Source organism: Alligator mississippiensis, chromosome 1, assembly GCF_030867095.1.
Source record: "Alligator mississippiensis isolate rAllMis1 chromosome 1, rAllMis1, whole genome shotgun sequence".
In the NCBI taxonomy this organism is placed as follows: domain Eukaryota; kingdom Metazoa; phylum Chordata; order Crocodylia; family Alligatoridae; genus Alligator; species Alligator mississippiensis.
This window is the reverse complement of record NC_081824.1, coordinates 408568779-408587986: the sequence shown is the minus strand read 5'-3', so window position 1 is coordinate 408587986 and position 19208 is coordinate 408568779. Positions and strand designations below refer to the sequence as shown.

Here is a 19208-nt window from a genome sequence, read left to right as displayed (position 1 = left end):
GTTTTTCCTTAATCCTTACTAATCTATAAAGGAGCCTCTGAGAACCCCATGAGATTGGGCCTCCTAATTTAGTCCATGGCTGGTTGTGACCTATTCATTAAACTTTTCTAAAATGGTTACATGAATATATTGTCTCAGTAGTAAATAATTAGAAGTTATAATCCCTATTCCACAATAGTATATTTAAGCTTTAACGTATCTTATATTAAAATTATCTTTATATAAGTTTTATAGTAAAAAGCATCTTAAAAAATAAAAAATACAATTAAATAAAAACAATCTGATTTCAATCAAAAAAATCTGGTTTTTAATTTTTTTTTAATTGTTGATTTTTATCCACCCTGCTACAACTGTTTTTCATTCAGCAGACCCAAAGTGAGGGGTCTTCTTTCCCATGATATTTCTCTACTTCAAACAATTACCTAAATAATTTTACCCCCATACTTATTTCCAGTGGTCTCTATAATTATTTCTTATTAACTATTTGCATCCCTTCATTCCTCTACTCTTATGTGGCTCCCACAATTTGTTCTTTTCCTTTTAAAATGACATTCCCTTTTTAACTGGTTTAATTTTGTTTGAATCTTCTTTTATTGCATCTTAGAATCATAGAAAATTAAGGTTGGAAGGGAGTTCAGGAAGTTTAGTCCAACCCAACCCCTTCTCAAAGCCGGACCCATCCCCACCTAGATCATTCCAGCCAGGGCTGTCAAGCTGGGTCTTAAAAACCTCCAAGAATGGAGATTCCACCACCTCTCTAGGTAACCTGTTCCAGTACTTCACCATCCTAATAGTGAGAAAGCTTTTCCTAATATCCAACCTAAACCTCTTGCTGCAACTTGAAACCATTACTCCTTGTTCTGTCATCTGTCACCACTGAGAACAGTCTAGCTCCACCGTTCGGATAGTTAAAGGCTGCTATCAAGTCCTTTCTCAGTCTTCTCTTCTCCAGACTTAATAAACCCAGTTCCCTCAGCCTCTCTTCATAAGTACTTGGCACAATATGCCAGATGTGGCCTCACCAGTGCTGAATAGAGGAGAATAATTACTTTCCTTGCTCTGCTGGCACCGCTGCTACTAATGCAGCCCAGTATGCAGTTAACCTTCTTGGCAACAAGGACACACTGCTGACTCATATCCCTCTTATTGATCACTGTAACCCCCAGGTCCTTTTCTGCTGCTTAGCCAGTCAGTCCCTAGGCTGTAGCAATGCAGAGGATTCTTCCATCCTAAGTGCCGGACTTCGCACTTGTCCCTGTTGAACCTCATGTCTTTTGGTCCAATCCTCCAATTTGTCTAGGTCACTCCGAATCCTAGTCCTACCCTACAGTGCATCTACTGCACCCCCCATCTTGGTGTCATCTGTGTATTTGTTGAAGGTGCAATCCATCTCATCTTCCAGATTAAGAAATTGAACAAAACCAGCCCCAGGACCAACCCCTGGGGCACTCCACTTGATACCAGTTGCTAAATAGACATTGAGCCACCGATTACTATCTGTTGAGCCCAACAATCCAGCCAGCTTCCTATCCACCTTACAGTCCATTCATCAAACCCAGTGGCTCCCAACCTTGGGGCATGACCCAAATCAGGGTTGAGGGCTCTCCCAGAACACTGTTCATGTAGCTCTTGCTGCTGCTGGCCCCTGCAATGCCAAACCAGGCTCTGCTGGCACCACCAGGCATGAGTAAATCAGCAGCAAAGGCAGAGGCAGGGGTCACGAACTGGATTTAGGGTCGCAGCAAAAAAAAGGTCGGGAGCCACTGATCTATCCCATACTTTGTCAGCATGCTTGCAAGAATGCTGTGGGAGACTGTATCAAAAGAACATACAGAAATCTTGGTAGGGGTGATATCTTTTATGAGACCAACTAGGTATTGGCAAAAAAATTATTTGCAAGCTTCCAGGCACATCACAAAATTCTTTATTTGCACCCTTCTACAGGCTTAGGAGAGTGCAAAGATTGTAAAATTTCTCCTAGGTAGAAATGAAAATTCATAGTTCACGACAGTGCTGAAGGGTGTTGTAAGATGGTAAATAAACTGATCTAGTTCTTATCTGAGCCTAATTTGCACAAAATAAACTTTTCCAACCAACAGATCTTATAACACCTTCAGCTCTCCTGTGAAATATAAATTTTTATTTCCACCTAGGAGAAATTTTACCATCTTTGCACTCTCCTATGCCTGAAGGGTGAGTGTGCGCCCAAAAGCTTGCAAATAAAGAATTTTTTTTGCAAATATCTAGTTGGTCTAATAAAAGATATCACTTCTACCAAGAGTTCCGATACCTTCTGCCTGCAGACCAACACAGCTACAATCTGTATTGCTAAAGTAAATATATATTATGTGCACTGCTCTTCCTACATCCACAGAGCTAGTTATCTCATCATAGAAGGCAGTCAGGTTGGTCAGGCATGACTTGCACTTGGTGAATCCATGCTGACTCTTCCTAATCACCTCCTCCTCCTCCTCCTCCAAGTACTTAGAAATGGATTCTTTGAAGACCTGCTCCATGATTTTTCTGGAGACGGAATTGAGGCTGAATGGTCTATAGCTCTCTGGATCCTCCTTCTTTCCTTTCTTAAAGATGGGCATTATATTTGCCCTTTTCCAATTGTCTGGGACCTCCCCCCAGTCACTACAAGTTTTCAAAAATAATGGTGGGCGGCTCTGCAGTCACATCAGTCAACTCCCTCACCACTCTCTGATGCACTGCATTCAGCCCCATGGGCTTGTACATGTCCAGCTTTTCTAAATAGTCCCTAACCTGTTCTCTCTCCACTGAGGGCTACTCACCTTCTCCCCAAACTGTGTTGCCTACGCAGTAATCTGGGAGCTGCCCTTGCCTGTGGAGACTGAGGTAAAAAGGCAGTGAGTACTTCAGCCTTTTCTTCATCATGTCACTAAGTTATAATGGAATTTTTTTTATTTTTTTATTTTTTTTTTATACACAGAGAAAAATCATCAGAAATACCAAGTTCCAAAAAGCTATTCCCAGGACAGTTCAGGGGGGAAAAAAATCTTTATGAGAAGAATAAGACTGCAGTGAAATTACTAGCAACAGAAATAATTTTTTCTCGATAAAGGTAATACCCTTTTGGGACTGAGCTGAAAGGGGCTAAGGGAAGTGGAAAGCTCCGATTTCCCAGAAGGATGCTTAAACTAGAACTATTTCAAACATGCAGTATGAATGTAACTGATTTTACTCTTGAAGAAAACTATCAGGGGAACAATGCTGTAATTACATATTTGTAAATCTACACTTTAAATGGAAAAATTAAATGAATGCAGTAAAAATTCAACAAGGTTCCTTGTTGAATCTGATATCTTTTATTAGACCAACTTATAACTAATAAAAGATATCAGATTCACCCAAGAAATCTTGTCTGCCTATCTCCTCAGACCAACACAGCTACAACCTATACCCCTGTGAACATTTTATACACATCTTCACTGTTCTTGGCTGAAAAACCTATCATACAGTTACAAAAACAGGTTCTGCATTTAAAAAAAAAAAGGTAATCCAACTTGTCCAGAAACACCAATTAAAAGTGTTGGTGGTCAGAAGCAGTGTGAAGATTAGTGAGCCTGTTCAAATTTCAGCCAAAAATGAGTATATTTAGAGTTACACAAACCAAAACTGTGTCCTCAACAGGAATTGTAATATTCAGAATTGAACTGTTTGCAAAAATTACCCCTTAAGTTACAAGATCTTTCAAGGGTCAAAAGGTAGGGGACAAATCAAAGCTATGGATTTCTATATTAGTGGCCAGGATGCCTGAAGAACAGCAGTTTTAAAATACGGTACAAATGGGGACTATAACAGACCACAAACATCTATGAGCTGCACTGCTGTCTTCCTCCACTGCACTTTTGTTTGGAAAATAGAACAGAGTGGAAAAGTGCTTTGTTTCGCCAACAGCTAAGCTGTTGGAAAGCAAATGCAAAAAAGGCAATGCAATAAGAGGGAAATGGCGACCCTAATATTATTGCTTGATGTTGCTGTAAAGGCCCAAATAGATGACATTCTTATGATGATGCAATCAACTTTTACATCATTATAAAAAACGAAGCAGATCAACAAAAACAACATAATACTAACCCAAGCTAACTTTGCCCAACCTGACCTACAACTGTACTAGTATAAGTTATGTTACTATAGATGTTATCTGCTCACATTATACCCTGGGCTAGTTCCTTGCTCAAGTATAAGTACCTATTATAGTGGTTTTCAACCTCTGTTCTGTGGACCACTGGAGGCCCGCAGATTACGTCTAAGGGGTCCACAAAATATGACTACGATCAATCAAAAGTATGTGAATACACACTTACAATTCAAAGGGGTCCGCACCTCCATTCAACATTTCCAGAAGGGTCCGCATCTCAATTCAAATTTTTTTAGGGGTCCACAAATGAAAAAAGGTCATGTAATAGGTCAGTGGTTTTTGAAGCTCAGGATAGCTGCTCGTCTGTTCACTACAAGTCCTGGTTTAATTTATATATCCATGTGCAAGCCACCCAGATAAGTCACACTAGTGAAAATGTCATCTACCAAGACCCTCAGGAAGGCAAAATAGGACTAATTAAAGTTTTTATTAAAGTTCCTTCAGGTATCATGCAATTAAGTCTACATAGTCTTGCATCATTTTTTTGTTTAAGAGGACTTTTCCAAGTTAAAAAATTAGCAATAATCAAAAGGCTTCATCACCAGGAAGATTCATCATTCTAATTCAAGAAGAGCAAAAACATTTACTTATAAAACAGCAATTACCTTTTAAAGGTATCATCCAAAAATGTGCTTTTGGGGTAATTCTTTGAATTAGAAAATAGACTATCTGCTCTTATACAACCTGTTAATCATTTGTCTTCATTACTATAAAATTGCCATAATTAGTTGCTGTTTTCCGCCCCCCCGCAAGAAGTTGGGCAGTTAAATATGTATTCTTTTCTGTTATAAGAAGCCTAATAGCTACTTTTTCTATGAAAACAACACCATTAACAAAACTGTTTTAATAGAAAATTATGGGGGGAAAATAAAATTATAAGAAATTATAAAATTATAAGTACAATATACTAGAGTATAAAAATGGATAAAATAAGTAGTACATTGCTGCTGTTTGTCACAGGAGGAAATTTAATTTAATACAAACAATTCTATCATTCACACATTTTGAGTTAGGATTTTGCATCTTGTAAGGAAGGATACGTGTATACTGCATGTGTAAACATATTCTTATGCAACAATATACTCAAACTTTTCAGTCTAGGTGTAAGGCCTACATATCACTTGACATACCCTGCCAGTTACCAATAATCGTAACTTTAGAGATGTTCTGAGCCTGAAGTTATATTCCTGCTTGGAATTAATAGCCCCAAAGGATCTATCCTCCAGAAATTTGTCTAGCTTCTTTTTCAACTTCGTTTTGCTATTGGTCTTTATAGCCTCCTGGGGCAATGAGTTCCATATGCTAATTACATTTCATATAAAAATATTCTTGCTTTTGTTTTAAATCTGCTGCCTGATAATTTTATCCTATATGAGGAAACATAGTGAATAATAGTTGTTTATTCATCTTTTCCACACCATTCATGTTTTCCAGACCTTCATAATTTCTCTCCAAACTGTCATGACCCAAAGGTCTGATTTTTGTGTGTGCTTCGGCACCAGAATTATCCCTGTGGGATTGCAGCTTCATTGCACGGTGGAGTTTTGCTACACAGAGAACCCGCGTGCAAAGGAGAGAGTTCCCGCCACTTTGCAGTTGTCTTTGCAGGGTGCATTTTCTTTGCAACACAGAAATGCACGATGCAAAGAGTTCCCGCTCTTCGAATGCAAATTTGTGTCCCGCTATTGGCTAGTGCTAAATTATTCCCACGTGGCGGCTAGCAATTGGCCTGCTAGCCGTGTAAGAGGCTTGAGCAGTTTCCGCCCAAGCCGAAGAGGACTCCACATCCATCTCGTGGGGACTCTGGGTGCGCGGCAGGGTCATAGAAGCCCTGTGTGTTACTCAGAGGAGTTTGGTGGCCTGATCCACCGCCCACCTCTTCCCGTCTTCGAGCAGTAACCTTTTATAAGACGTATCGACGAGTTTTGAGGCGCGCTTGTCCTGGACATCCGGAGTTCTGTCTGCGTGGAGCCTAGCAAACTCCACGTGACTGTTCGTGTTCTTTTTGTTCATAACCGCAACTCAAGCAAGTTTTCAGCCTGCACCGCGACCATCTCGGTGTAAGAAAACAATCTTAAAATCAACCGTTACGTGTCTGTGCCTAATTCTAGCTCGGCGCCCGCCCTCTCCGACCCGGCGTGCCCGGGCTGCCGGCCACAGCCCGCGTGCAGCGCGACAAAGGGCCCGGGTTCACACCCGGCCCGCACACAAACCAGAAACCTAGCCTCTTCAGTCGCTCCTCGTATGGAAATCATTCCATACCCTGATCATCCTTTTCTGCTCTTTCTCTAGCTTTTCTGAATTCTTTTAGAGATGGTGACTACACCTGTACAAAGTGTTAAAGGTATGGGTACACCAGTTATAGAAAGGGATGATTCCCATTTTGTTTTCAGTTTCTTCCCTAACATTCTACTTGCCTTTCTGACCTCAGCTGCACATTGAACTGATGTCATTTAAAGAACTCTCCAAAAAAAAGTCAAGATCTCTTTCCACAGTGATAACAACTAATTTAAAGCACACTATTGTGTATGTATAGCTCAAATTATTCCCTTCCCCCATGCCCAATTTGTATTCTCTAGTCTACACTTATCAATACTGAATTTTATTTTCCACCTTATTGCCTGCTCATTCCGTTTTGTGAGATCTTTCCATACCTCTTCACTGTCTGCTTTGTATTTGACTACACAGCATAATTCATAAGCAAACTATGCCACTTCATTTATTACTCCTTTTCCAGATCATTTATGCGCATGTTGAAGGCAGAGGTCCCATCACAGAACCTTGAGGGAATCTATTCTTTGTTCTCCTCCATTGTGAAAAAATGACCACTGCTTTCCCATCTTTGAACAAGCTGTCACGATCTGTGACAGGACCTTCCCTCTGATCCACTATTTGGGGTCTTTTTTATTCTGTGAATAAATGGGAAGGAAATGGATCTCTACATTAATGGAAAATTAAGTACTGGGCTAATGAAGGAAAACAATTTAGCTGCTCACTAACAACTTGCAGTCTATCCTATGCTCTATAGATGGATTTGTGCTATTTGTACAAGAAACAAGTACCAAAATCAAATACAATTCCCTGGTTGTTTGGTTTTTTGTTCTACTACTGTGCACTGCTTCATTTTATTTATGTATCATCATGTATTATGTTCAATCTTACTCTTGTTTAAATTAGTAGAATGTGTAATTTTATTATATGTTTTACCAATAGCTGCAGCAAATGATGTAATTTTATTATTATACAATATAATTTACAACTTTATTCTTAATTCTATTCTAGCATTTTAGTGAAAGCCATAAATAAACTACTACTTAGCAAACAGTAATGGGGGACGGTGCAGGGAGAAATGGGAAATGGGGATGCATGTGTGTGTGTTAGCCACCACAGATCTACTTCAATCTGATGGGAGTTTGTAAAGTGCCAGCTTGGCACTACTTTGTATTTGTAAATATGGTGTGCATGGGATGGGGCAGGGCAAAAAATACACCACCTCCCACCCTCCAATGAGTCTGCCATCTAAACAAGCACAGAAACAAAGAGGATGCACTGTGAAGCCCAAAGGAAGTTACAACTTGGTTTCACTTTAGGAAGCAGTGGGACAGCAATTAGTTGTCCATTTCTTTCCTCTGCAAGAAGTCAAGTCTGAATTTTAATCAAAAGAAGTCAGTGGCATCAAACTGTCAGGTTACATCCTTACAGCCGTCCTCATAGGGAAGGAAAGTACAGAGGAGAATCAGAGATGTAAAGTTTAGCATTGCTACCAGGATTATAGAGGGTGTGAGGCTAAGTCAGGGCCTTGAATGTGAAACACAAACTTGATAGGTGGACAATGGAAGACAGTTGAGTGATCCCAGACAACAGAATGACGTGGGTGGCAGATGAGAACACAGTATGGGGCCACTACATATTCATTATGGCCACTGCATATATACGTCATATGATCAGGTCTATTGCTTTCTGTTTGATGAAAATAAATCTACTTTTTGTGGCACCCATACCATTCAATACAACAACTCTGGCAATGGTAAAACAGTTAAAAGATCCAAAGATATTTTTAGCTTGAACCATAGTGCCCAAAATGCCAAATATCCAGTAAGAGTCCTAGCTTTGAGAAAAAGAGACAAGAATACTAAGAGCCTATTTGAAACTAAGTGAATTCTAAAACCTCCATTTTAAAGAAAAAATAATCATTTTATTTATCAAAGTCAAAACTATATCAGTATTAAACTGAATAGATGTAGGTTTATACCTCCAAAAGAAGTATACATTTTAAGCATTAAGAGGTTGAAAACTACTGTGATGATTTAGAAGATACATATCATAAATTAGTTCTTCAACGAAATTCTTTAGATGTGCTATTGATAAAAAGAAATTTGGAATGATTCAAAATGCATCATTCTTCTATTTACTATACTTCAATGAGTATATTTTGTGTATAAATAATTAATAGGTGCACACTTTCTACATTTCAGACGGGTAAATAAACTGTTTTACAAAGGTTCATTTTACTTTTTCAATCCAGTCTTTTTAATAATTGACTTCTAAACCACTTGACACAGCGTTTTACTTCTCTCCCCTCCCACCCTTTACTTTGAAACAGACATTCAATTTTTCAAATTTCTCTCCCATCTTTCCAGTTTCACTGTTTTTGTACAAGTGCGCCATGTATGTAGAAGCTCATCACTATTACTTATAGAAATCTGCAAAGTATCTGTTGCCTTCAGATAAAACAGTACTGGAACATATTGGCTGCGTACAGTGCCAATGGGTTTTTAACCTACTGGCTTAACTGCTGCTAATAACATTTTATTTTATTTTAAATTTCTGTTAAAGCACTTCATATTAAGTGTTGCAATTAAAAAAACGCTGCTCTACTCTAGATGATCACTTAAATTACTATGTACTTGAGTGTACAAATAATCTCTACAATAGCTGAGAACTATACTTACTGATTAAAATGTTCCAGGAGACCAATCTAATTCTTATGAACCCAACATTTCAAAGATTTTGAAAAACTCTACAATTCCAATAAAACCTCCTCTAAACTTAAATAACCTCTTTATGAAAATCTACACTGAAGCTTTAAGCAGAAAATATGCTTATGCATACTCTTAACTTGAACAACTCAAAATTAACCATTAGAATTCAATGTTCGCTTTTTATAAAATTGAATTACAGACAATTACCACAAGGTGGTAGTGGTGTTATGATAATGCTCAAACACAGACAATATCTTACATTTAGCATTCTACAGTGAATGCAAGAACTTCACTAAAACAGCTAAAACCCTATTTCTGCAACAGGCTGTGGATGGGCTGAGCTTCTACTACACTGTCTTATACAGTGGCGACGCAGCTAATAAGCCAGAGCCTGAACATCGAGACAGAGAATTTACAAGCCCATTCCTGCTTTCTGTGAAAAACAAAAGTCACAAGTTTAGCATTCAACCAGAAAAGGTCTAAACACATTTTATGGTAATTTACAGGTTAAATCAGCAAGCTGTGACAATCTATGCTTGACATTAAATTGTCACAATACTATTTCATCATTGTATTCCAGAGATTGGGGGGGGTGGGGGGGTGGAGTACTGTATTTACTCAAATCCAAGATAAGGATTTTTTCTCCCATTCACTAGAAGGTGAGGGGGAATGGGGCTGGGGCCAGACATGCAGCCCCCATAATTGCTGCTGTGTGGCTGGATGGGAGCTGGAGGCAGCATGTACTTTGTTCCCTGTGCCAGACCAGAGCCCCAGCTGGAGCTGGTGCCGTGACCAGAAGGTAAATATGGCACCATAGGGGGCAAAGGCAGCAGGGGAACAAGTAGAGGGGAGGGAAATGGTAGGAGGACATCTGGAAAAGGACTCCACTTGACTCCCTGGTTGACCGCCCCCCCCACCATTGCCTGCCCCCCAGCTGCTGTTTGAAATTTAATACAACCTTGCAAAAATTAGATTCTATACATGGAAAGTTACAGCACATTTATAAAGTTTTGAAGTCTAGAGTCTAATTATTTGGGGGAGGGAGGGAAGGCAACCTTGGATTTGGGTAAATTCAGAGTCAACTTGGATTGGGGTAAATGCAATACAGGGCTTGTGTACCATGCCAATACAGTATCAGGCAGTTTCAAAGTGCTAAGCAGTAGAAATCTGTATGGATTTTTGCTGAAACAAATAGGCAACGTTTCAATAATTAGCTATTCCTTGCCGCCAGTATGGGATTCAGCATTCTCTCTGCCCCTTTTTTCCCCCAGCGAGGTGGTGTTTAGGTTTCACCTTGCCCAGAGAAAAGGTTAATTCCTATTAGCATTTTAAAAGAAGCATAAATACGCAGTAATAAATGACTAGCAAAAAACAGTTGCCTTTTTTGGTTTAAGGTTTCTACTTGATTTCTTCATGGTGCAAATACAATGAGAATAAAAGTAAAGATTGGACAAATAGATATGAACAGAAATACACTGTGTACCTTGTACCTTTATATAACAATAAGCCAAATAGTCTTGAAAGTATGTCACTCTTCTGAACATTCATCAATAAGACTGTATAGATCCATTAATATTAAATGTTTCTAAACTATTGTTTTTAAGCAGACAACAGTCAAAAACATATTTGACGGAGTTATTGGAATGGTCAAGGGCACACTCCCAGGAGGATGGAGGTAGTGGGAATGAAGCTTTTAAGAGTTGGCAGCCCAAGTTGAGTTGGCACAGCCTAGTTATTTGTTCCTCCCAAAAGGTTAGCTATTATACTGTAACGCTGATTAAATGCCAGGCCTCACGGAGCCTTTGTATAGGTAATATTTTTTATTTAAATCTAAATAAAGAACAGTGATGGCTTGTCTAGACTTGAAAGCTAATGGAGACAAAAGTAATATGCAAATTCCAAGCCTAAGAGCTGTTCCATAATTCTACAGGTGGACAGTCCTGCAGGAACAAAGAGGATTCACTGAAGCACTAGCTATTACAAAAATACTTCTTTAATACAGTAAGTCAGGGGTTTTCAACTGGGGGTACTTGGGATGGCCTCAGAGGGTACTCTGCAGCAGGCACTGCAACCAGCACTTCCGCCACCACCACTACTCTTGCCGATCAGCCGCGGAGGGCCCCCCCATGTCAACTGGCTGCTGGGGGACCCCTTCTCCCCCCCCCACCCCCAACTCGCCTAGCTGCCAGGGGACACCTGCCTTCTCGACCGGCCGCCAAGGGTACACTGATCCAAAAAGGTTGAAAACCCCTGCAGTAAGTTAAACCCTAGTCACTGTGTTTTGAGATGAGCACCATAAAAACATCATGTAACAAACTTAAGAAGGAAAACAAAGAAAGGCAGATAGCCTAAACTGGTATGGGACCATGGATAAAACTGCAAGAATTTGGACCTCCTGAGGACCAGCCCCAGAGAGAATTTCAAATTCATTAAAAGGGACCTTCCCAAACCAAGATGGCAGACAAGCAATGTTGTAGGCCAATCGTGGCACCAGGTGCCATTTTTGCGGCGGCTTTTCCCTATGCCTCCGATTGACCGAGAAGCCCCAGCAGCCCGGCCCCTCACCAGTGGTTGGCTAAAAGGGCTGCCCTTCATACAGCCCTGCCCCTCCCTGTTGATTGGCAGAGAGGGGTGGGACTGAATAAATCAGCCCTCTTGGCCAGTCAGCGGCAGAGGGGGCAGGTGCCATCTTGGCTGCTCCCCTTCATGCTGGTGGCTCCTCCCATGAGGCCGAGACGCAGCAGTTGCTGGCTCCTACTAGGGAGCCAGCATTTTATTTTTAGTCATTTTTTTTCTGGTAATTCCATGCAAAACTGTAGAAACTGCTATTTTTCATACTGTTCACAGAAACCGCCATTTTTTGCAGCTTCCGCCAAAATTGCAAAATAATCTGAGTAGGTTCCTGTTCATTAAGCATAATTTGCCCAAGGGTTACAGTGATTTTACTATCATCAATTAATAACAGAATGCAACTGGTATGCAACCAGAATTGTACTGTTCCCCTTTTTTCCCTTTTGTTGGTACTTAATGAGCTCCCTTGCATCACTTGCTCCATAAAAGCTATATGTCTAACAGCCAGCTATGTCCTCATTCTCTACTTAACCACAGCCCCTCATGTCCTTCCTTAGGCCCTGGGAACCAAAAGTATGGGTCCAAACAGCCCACCACCCTAAGTCAGGCAAGTGCTGCAGACTATGGTCAACCACAGGCTATGGAAATTTACTGAACTCACATTAGGGAAAGGGAAAGTAGAAAAGGGGAAACAGCCCCAGCCAGAGGTCACCCACCTCCTACAATTACCCCAAAGTATCGGTGCAAGCACTCCCTACCCAACTCACCCACTGCAAAGCATGCTCATCTAGGTTCTCTTCTACCCCCTACTGTCAGAGCTACAGCAATTCACAGGATTACCGTGAACCAGTTCCTGATCAAAAGACCTGAGGAAGGGTACAGTGGAACTAGAAAGCTCATCTGCCTTCCTCCCAACTATACAGTTGATTCAGTAAAGGTAACACCCACAATAACCCTTGGCTTTCCCAACCAAGAGTGTTTTGGAACAGTTTGATTATTTTGCGAGTCTGTTGTAGCCTGCCTTATACACAGTAGCCTGACTGACTTCCATTTTACTTTGGGTAAAAAGTGGACAGACACAACAGTTACAACACATTCAGATGAACCAAAGTGAGCCATTTTTTAGAACAGTATAATTGTTTTGTGTGTAGTACATTTCCCTAATTACCCCATCTAGCAAACATTCAGTGTTCCCTGTCCATAATTTTTTTTTCTTACAACTGTAGAGGAAGTCACTGGAAAACCACAAAAATGTACACTGCTCCATGAATAGGTATGGTACATGAAGATTATGTAAACTGGTTCGATTTGAAAAATGACTTCCCTCTCTAACTGAAGCAATCAGATTTCACAGACACCAGAAGGTAAATAACCTTTGTATACTCTGAGTTGCTTAGCTATACTAAAGCTAAGTGACTTGTGTAAGATCACAGCCAGTCAGTGGCAACAGAACCATAAATCTTGTGTCCAAGTACACTACCCTAACCACTCACAACACTCATTTCTCCCATCTGGTTCATGAAGTGTTCATTTGAATTTATGCAATACTTCAAAGTATTGACTCATGATGTCACCTTTGCTAATTTAAGTTTTCATGTTACAGGCCTCTTGCAAATAAATGAAGGGCACTCTGTCAGCTTTAACTGACTTGCGATCTCATTTCTGGTTTCATGTAGTAGTCTTGATTAATATAACAATAATGCTAGAATACGAGAGCTACATTAAGTTAGGCATGCCTGAAAACTGACAGGTTCCAATCTTAGTGCCCTTCATTAATAATAAGTGCATATGCAAAGACTTTGGATCATTAGGTAAACAAGGTGATGTTTAAATATCACCACATCTCAAATTATACACAATATTCTTCAGTGCTCAGCTGTTATATGCTAGGAAAAACTAAACTATAATTAAACTCTTTTTCACATAAAATTATCTGTTCATGTCACATTTTCAAGGGACCAGTAGCAATTCATGAATCCTAAGAAAGTTTATTTACTGAATTTTCATGGGAGGTATATAAACAAAGGAGATTGAAAACTAAGGAGTTCATTCCAGCCAGGGACAGCACAGAAAACAAACCATCTCCCAAGTACTTACAGAAGGGGTAGCTGAGAAAGAAGCAAGATCTTTAATTATTATATGGCGATTACATTTGTCCTTATATACTTTTGACCATCCAGGCAAAGGAAACAGATGTTCCTCTTAAGGATGTGGTCAAATCTCCTGTAGTCTCTGCACTCATATCTCCTTTCAAACCTGTACTGTCATAGTCTTACATGAGATGCACTTGAGCCAAAATTTTGCCTTCTACCCTTCCCATTTATGCATTTATCCTAATGCCTTAAGAGTCTCAGAAACAGTTTGATGCTATCAGTAAATAACTGTTACAACAGGGTGGCCAAAATCTGGAACCAACTTCCCAGGGAAGTGGTCCTCGCCCCTACCTTGGGCATATTCAAGAGGAGGCTGGATGATCACCTGTCTGGGGTCTTGTGAACCCAGCATTCATTCCTGCCTGTGGCAGGGGGTCAGGCTAGATGATCTGTTCAGGTCCCTCCTGACCCTAGCTACTATGAAACTATGAAACAGGTTCACCCAATTACCTCCCCTAAAAACTGACAGAACTACATCCAGCTGAACCCCAGAGAACCTTAATGGTATCTGCTTGCATTAATTAATACTGTAGTGGCCTCAGGGCCAAATCGCAATTAAAAAAAAAAAAACAGCTGGGAAAAGACCGAGGCCTCATTCAGTTTCTCATGGGAGAGTCTCTGCTCTCCCAGGAGAAACCATGAGTGTATAGATGCTCTGGCTTTTTCTCCCAGAGTAAAAATGGCTGTTCCAGGAGAAAACAACCTGGGAGCAACCAGGATTAAATCCATGCCAGGACAGTAAATGTCTATATATGCTGTGGTTTCTCTCTGAAGAGAATATAGTCCTCCAGTATTCCCCCTTTCACTACCACCCCAAACCAAGCGAGACTGTCACTTGCTGGATTCTGCTCTTCCAGCAGGGAGCAGAACACATCCCCTTCACAATCCCCACACTGTGCATCAGGGAAACATGAGCTGACCATGGGTAGTCTGGGTCAGCCAATCGGGGCTTCCCTATGCTGCCCAGACAATGGGAATGTGCAGAGCGTGCTCAGCTGTGTGCACAGAGCTGCTGTGCACCCCCCCCCACCCCTAGTCCTCCTTCCCTGCCACTGCACAATGTCAACTCTGTACAAGTTCTCCACTCCTAAGAGTCTCAGCATTCAAATGTCTGTACACAAAACTCTGAGTAAGTTTTTCTTCTGGGATAATTCTCCCAGATTATCTGAATGTGTGTATGCAACCTAAACTATCAGCATGCACAGACATTTGCTCTCCCAGAAGAAACTCTCCTGAGAATGACTTAACCCTGGTTATTTTTCTCCTGGAGTGGCCACTTTTACTCTGGGAGAAAAAGTTTGAATATCTATACTCTCATGGTTTCTCCTGGGAGAGCAGTGACTCTCCCAGGGGAAACTAAATGTCTATGAGATTTATGAATACCCTGCCATCACTACTGCAAGACTCGTATGGTAGGTAGGGTAAATCACAGGGTAATGCTATGTAGGATTTTAGTCACAGAAATATTATAGCAGGTGGGGTATCCCTGAATCTGGCTAGTTTTGATCTTCACATCTATCTTACCAAGGAAGCAAATTTGAAAACCATGCAATAATTGATGAGAAGTGAATTTCCTTTGAACATAGATGTTTTAGGGTTGTTGACATTATGAACTGATGGAACAGTTAGGCGCCCTTATTATTCTTATCTAACTTTCAACTCCTATGAAAAACAGTTGAAATGCTTTGCAATTTGCAAGGTTTTGCTTCACTATCTGGTCTAAACTCAACAGGAAAAATGGATGTGTTCCTATATTTAAGCTACTAAGTTCTGATGGACCTGGACAAATTGTCACAGATGCACTTGCTCTTTTCTGTGAAGTAGGATGATAACTCTGCAGTGGAATTAGTCCCAGAACCATGTAAAGATACTTCAAGCTGGTTAGACTGCTTACAACTCAGAATCGTTCTCTCACTGAAACTTGATGAGGAACAGGTCTTTTGAGTCCCATTCACAGCAGCAGCATAGAATTATATGGAGTCTTTATACTGCAATCATTTTATTACAGATAGACTCATCTGCATTCATTTTTCACCATCTGGTTCATCAGTTACAGATTACGACAGACCAAAGGGGAAAGGACAGAACATTTAGGAGTCAAAACTAACTGCTATCAAGAACAAATGACTGAGGGATGTTCTGGGCCAGCCTTTTCCAGCAGTCTCTTTTAGATACACAAGCATTTAATACTTTGTAAGGGTTCACTACTGTTGGTTACCAGCTTTATGATGTCAAGGAGGGAAAGCCTGGAGGTAAACCTCAGACCACAACAAATGGGCTTTCTAAAGTTTTATGTGCTTATATTTCTACAGCAAAGATCAAGAGTGGGCAGTGCATCTGTCTGTGTGCAAAGGATTGCAGGTAATAACTAAGGGAGGCCTATAACTGTCACGAGAGTGTCAAGCATCTTAGCTTGCTAGTTCAACACACTGTCTATGTGAATACTGAGGCCCTCTAAGATTAGAAGAGTAGGGGATTATGTCTTCATAATATACAAATCAGTAAAAACAGGAGAATTTTTAGAAGTATGAAGTGACTTGTACAGCACAACACCACTGCTGTCGGTCCTCAACAAATTCAAACTGAGTTTATACTAGGAATAAACATATTCCTAAAAGAACAGGCATCTCATCAGGCTGAATGAGAAAAATACAGGTCTTCCCACTTTCTTTGGTAAGTTTTGTGCTATACTTGATGAAATAAATGTGATAAGTATGAGGTCATCTTGGTTATCTAAAGAGGACTTACTGGTGCCAGGTGTTTAATCAGAGATCAAATTAAACATCATGCTGGTTCATCTAGGGTTAAAGTTGGATGATATAGTTTACTTGCAGCAATATAGGCTCAGGCACAGTAGCAGTAAAAGTGTTACAGCTGTGTGTGCTCCTGAGCCGAAGCTCCCTTTTGAAACAGCTCCCAGTGTACGTTTGTCCATGCCCTCACTTTCAGGTAATAATGTAAGGGTTTTAAACTGATGAATAAGCTCCCTTATTAAAATACTATGAGATTTTTATGGGTTACTGTTTGTAAACAGTTTCTATTATCTTCTGGAAAGAATGGATAGCAGCATGCAAGGAAATAAAAAAAGCTACTCACACCTCCCAAGATACTGAACACAGGTAGCAGAAGCATTCTTGTTAATGCATTAGAAAAGGCTTCCAGCAAACTCTCTTGGGGTAAACAGTTTCTGTTGCCAAAAATGTACTATAGCTTATACCTGTCATACAAATGAAATAAAGTTCTACTGGCAGAGGCACTTTCTGACTGGAACAATTTTGTCCACACTAGGATTTTTGCTAGTGTAAAAATGCCACAAAGCAATTACACCAATATCTAACATTATCGCCTCTAACCAGAAGTGCACCCTGGATTCACTGACAGCACCCAACAAAACCAAAATCCTGCAGGATTTCATTAGAGGTTCTGACAAGCCCTGACATTCATTTATCCTTCCTAAAGACATGATCCGGTAAGTTTTGCCATTGCTATGCAGTTCTAAGGGTAACAAACTGATGCATTTATTACTTTCTGGGGGAAAAAACAGATACCCAGCAGTTTACACTATTATCTCAACTCCAGATCTTACAATTCAGTTTCTAGAACACCATTTTAAATAATAATGGTAACTCCCCACACTTCTTTAACAAGTACAGTATATTTCTTTTGAGACAGGAGAAGTGAATACAGTAAAACAATAACAATCATGGATCCTGGTTTTCTCCAATTTAAAAAAGTCCCCAATTTTTGGTTTAAAAAAAATGTAACCCCAAATCCACATTTTTCTGTGATTAAAATAAAACACCACTAGTATATACAAATACAATATATATTATAAGCCATCAGATATACTCACACACACACACATGCGTGTGCACACACACACACATATATACATAGTGTATGTGTATGTATTCGTGGTTTTATTTTAATCACAGAAAAATGTGGATTTAGGGTTACACTTTTTTTAACCACAAAAAGGATATTTTGGGGGGGGATATTGTTTATCAGAGAAAACCAGGATCCCCATTAATAATACTGATTCTTCTTACTGATGTCCTCTGACAGAGATTACAAGAAAAACTCATCAGATTAGGTAGTGAAATATACAGAAACAATAGCAGGCACATGCATTAAACAGAAAAGAACACCTCTTTGGAAACTGAGCAAATTTTAGTTGCATTAAAGATTAATTTATTTAATAAGGTTATCTGAAGGTGCTCTCATCTTTTGGAATATATAAGTTTGTTGCAACAAATAAACAGACCTGCAGAACCCAATCATTGTTAACTTTACTTCTGATCCACTTGCATTATTTTGTTGGTGGAACTTTGGCAACTGTTGCAAGGTGCTGAAATTCATGTATGCAGGTAATTCGTTTGGAATAAGGAGGAACTGTAATTAAAGCACAGAGCTACGGCTACAAACAAATGCTGCCAAATGAAGCAGATCAGCTGTGCCAGGATGTAGCCTCTGGACACCCTCAGTTTCCCCATTTGCAGAGGTGTGCTCCAAGTTGAGGCATAGTCGGAGATGCCCACACCTGGGGAATTCCCCGCAGAGACATTCCTGGGTGGACATCTGCAAGAGCGGAACCCGGGGTTCCCCCATTTTCAGAAGCATGCCAAGTTAGGGCTTAGTAGTGAGATAAGCACCCAAAGATCCCCTTGCTGGGGATTCCCAGGCCATGCCTCTGCAAACAGAGCAACTTGGACAGGTGTGCCTGAGGCTTCAGGGGCCTAATCCTGCACACTCAGGGAATTCACATCCCTAGGGTGCACAGGATTGGGCCCAGAAGGCCCAGGAGCACCCACCATGGGCAGCTAGAGATTGTGAGCAGCTCCTGGCTGTCCATGCTCTTTTGCTAGAAAGCAAACAGACATCCGCTAAAAAAAGAGCAACACAGAGTTATTCTATCTATGTCAGTGTTTCCCAACCAGTGTGCCATAGCACAAAAGTGTGCCATCAGAAATGAACAGGTGTGCCGCAAAATTTTGCCATGGCAATGAGCTACAACAAGTATGAGGATGGGGAATGCCTTAACAGGTGTGGCGAGAAAAAAAATTATTAATCTAAGTGTGCCTTGGGCTGGAAAAAGTTTGGAAACACTGATCTATGTCATGGCCACAAATTTTCCGTATTTGTGGCACAACAAAGGGCGTGGATGTTTATTTGCTTGGCCTTTGTACAGCCGTAAAAAATGTTATGGTGGCACACAGGCAACATCCAAGTCCAGCCTGAAACTCAAGAGATCCCTGGTTTACTACATATATGGTCATAGAAAGCCACTTCTCAGTCTCAATTCCCAAGCTGTAAAATGGAGATAACTCCTAGTAC

General features: G+C 40.4%; 1 protein-coding gene across 2 annotated transcripts in view; it reads right to left on the bottom strand.

Annotated features, from left to right (window-relative positions):
• DGKH (diacylglycerol kinase eta) overlaps nucleotides 1-19208 on the bottom strand; it is a 268186-nt gene that overhangs the window by 133513 nt on the left and 115465 nt on the right. The window lies entirely within an intron of this gene.